We start from the raw sequence: 3702 nt of genomic DNA on the forward strand, positions 1-3702 counted from the left end.
CACGCAAGGACTATGAGAATCTGCAAGGTTTAATTTCAATTTTATTATTATTATTACATAATTGTCTCTATGTATTATATAATTACCGCATTCTCCTTCATGTTTGACATACAATTCCAATCTGTTTTTGCAACTGGCCATACGCAAATGACATCTTGATGGATAAACGCGGTTGTCGGAACCGCAAACGCGTTCGTCATTGTGCTAAGAGGAAATAATAATTGTAAAAGATATTTATGTACACAGACATTAACAAATATTTGAATAAATATAAATATTTTCAATAAAAACCGCCATTTTGACAGTGATTTTTATAATTGACACTTGCTTGATATTAAATATTTGAATAATAATTGTAATTGATATTTATGTACACAGACATTAACAAATATCTGAATAAACATTAATGTTTTTAATAAAAACCGCCATTTTGAAATATTGTTGCATACTTCACAGTGATTTTTATAATTGAAACTCGTTTGTTTCGGTTTTTTCTTCTATCTCTTTTTGGCAATCTGTATTAGAGCGAGAGCGCGATATTAAATATTTGAATAATAATTGTAATTGATATTTATGTACACAGACATTAACAAATATTTGAATAAACATAAATGTTTTCAATAAAAACCGCCATTTTGAAATATTGTTGCATTCTTCACAGTGATTTTTTATAATTCAAACTCGTTTGTTTCGGTTTTATCTTCTATCTCTTTTTGGCAATATGTGTTAGAGCGAGAGCGCGATATTAAATATTTGTCAGGCAATACGCTAAGAAAATTCTAGGTTTTGGCGTAAATGACGCCATTAATAAACTTGGCCATTTTGCTTCAGTTTTATCATCCATCTCTTTTTAACAACGTGCGTTAGAGCGAGTGCGCGATACTAAATATTTGAATCAGGCAACTCGATAAGCAATTATTTGAATTTGAATATAAAGATTTATTTGATTGCTATTGTTATTGAATATTTTTTTACTTTTGATTAGTTTTTACCTGTTTATTATCATAATCCGGACAATTAGTAACGCATTCGCATATAGCCCCACTCGGGTCCACCTCCGTAGGAACTTCTATGCAGTCTGCATTGTGCGCACAATGTTTCCTTTCACATGGCGCTACGAACAAGCACAAAAAAACACATAAATTAATCTACATAATTATAAATGCATTTAATAGTATTTCTCACACGGTCACACGACTATAAATTATAGCGAATAGATGATTATTTATTCATAATTTAATGTTTTATTAGTAACACTTTCTAAATTAGATTAGCATTTTTTGTTGAAAATTTCTGGAGTCTATTTCACACAACTTACTTTCTATAATTTGCGGTCTAGGGATATAAGGTTCACCTGTAACACAGAAAATAGAGAATTGTAATTGTAATTGTCACTTGGTTTTATAATTGTCAGTTGGGGTTATTAAGGCCACCGTCACAATTGTTTATGTAGTTTTAGGTTTAAATTTTAATAATGGGAATATTCTCAGCTAATTTGTTGACTATTTGAAAAATGTAGTGAATTTCTATTGTGCAACAGCTGTTTTAGAAACAATTGTAAATAAATTTTGATAATTTGTTCCTGTTAATAAAACAACACAAATGAACTGCATATTGTGATAAAATATATTTATTATTTTCGAACGTATTTCGAACAACGCGTAACGGATAACACATAATGCTAATTTAGATTTCAATATTTTAAATTTTAAATTATAACACACTGATGATGAGACAAACCTAGTCTCGAAACGTTTGTGAAAATTATTATTTAATAAAATAGTGCAAAAAAGAGTGTTGTTTGTTCATATTTCTAAATTAATATTTATTATTAGTTATATAAAAACACTTTTAATAATAATAAACATAAGTTTAATATAATATTTTATGTTCAAAATGAGTTCCGCCATTTTAACCGTCAATTATCAGTGTTGCCACAACAAAAATTTAATACATCAACAAATTGTCAAAAAATAGCTCAGAATGTTTTTTATTATTTAATTAGTAAAAGCGCGATGATTATTGTTTATGAATGAATTATTGAAGCACTTTTTGAATTACCAAAGCACAATGATTATTAATTTTAGTTTTTAAATCAAATTTTTAAATCAAATTTGTATTGATTTATTTGATTTTCCAGTTATTAGTGTTGCCACAACAAAAATTCAATTGCTTCAACAAACTGTCAAAAAAATAGCTTCATAAAAGTTTTTTTTATTATTTAATTAGTAAAAGCACGATGGTTATTGTTTATTAATGAATTATTGAATTAAAAAAGCACTGTGAGTATTAATTTTAGTTTTAATTTGATTTGATTCGATTTGATTTGATTTAACACACACCACATGAATGAAGGCACTGATTTTTTAGCGATGAATAATGGTCATATGTATCATTTACCAATGATTTATAATTAAATTTCATTTTATTTATGTATATATGTATATATATATATATATATATATTAGAGATGGGCTTATCATATCCGAAGCCGGATCGACTCGGATTTGACTCCGCTTCAGGAAGGAGTTATATCCGCTTAACAACTCCACGACTCCGACAACTTTGAAACTGAAATATTCGATACAAATGTGTTCTATAGTGCGTTGTTCATGCATCTAAGGATTTGTCAAGTCCCATTTAATTTTTCAAATGAAAATTTATGAATAAAATAAAATTAAAAAAATCAATAAAATAATTTTTCTAAAAAATTCACAAACAAATGACGTAAAACTTTTCGGTCGACTACATGATCGACTCAACGACTCGTAATTTTAACAGTGTTGACCAAAGTAAAAACGCAAAACTTGAGAATCAAATTCAATTTAATTATTTTCTTTTGATGAGAAAATAATTTATTTTTTGGATTAATTTTATATAAAAGTAATGTAGTAAACTTTGTAATAAAAGCAAAACATTTATCATAAAAAATTTTCACCAAATAATAATACTTCTGCATTCTAATTTTTTCTTTTGCTATTTCCATTCGAGAATTAATATTATATCGGGTAGTTCGATTAGCATATTATTACTTTTACACAATTATATGATTGTGTAAAAGTAATAATATAATACTAAATATTTTTTGCTGCTTAAATACATTTGACGTCACTGATATATTTCACATTGTCTAAAGTATTGTTATTTCAGGCTATGCAAAAACCAGATTGGATGTATTTCGTTTCATGTATTTTTCGGTATTTATATTCCTGACTAACGTCATTCACGGGCAAGGATTGTCGTAGTTAGAAATATGACCCCTTACTATTCAATAAATTTTACATTGGAGCTATTCACAATTGAACACAATTTCATTGTTCTGCATCTTTGAAGTAATATTTTTATATTTTCTGTAAAAAAAACCGTATACCTAAAAGGTCATAAAACTGCCTATGAGACGAGAAAGCGACAGCTTCCTTCCTAAAGCAAAAACGCGGTAACAGATTTAGTACCAGTCTAGGGAAGTCGGATATGACAAATCCGGCGAGACAACTCCACTCGGATTCACTCCGAGGGAGGAGTTGTATCTGAGTGATAACTCCGGAGTGAGTTACCCATCTCTAATATATATATATATATATGTTAAATAGTAAGTTAATATATCAATTTCCTCTCCAGCTACTGTTGAAAGGTATCATGGCCTTTATAGATGTTTACAAATGCGGCGATGAATCTATTTTTGAGTTACATAAATATCTTTAT

This window comes from Ctenocephalides felis, unplaced genomic scaffold, assembly GCF_003426905.1.
Source record: "Ctenocephalides felis isolate EL2017-DRISC unplaced genomic scaffold, ASM342690v1 CF-g0.4_SCAFFOLD_01170, whole genome shotgun sequence".
Lineage (NCBI taxonomy): Eukaryota > Metazoa > Arthropoda > Insecta > Siphonaptera > Pulicidae > Ctenocephalides > Ctenocephalides felis.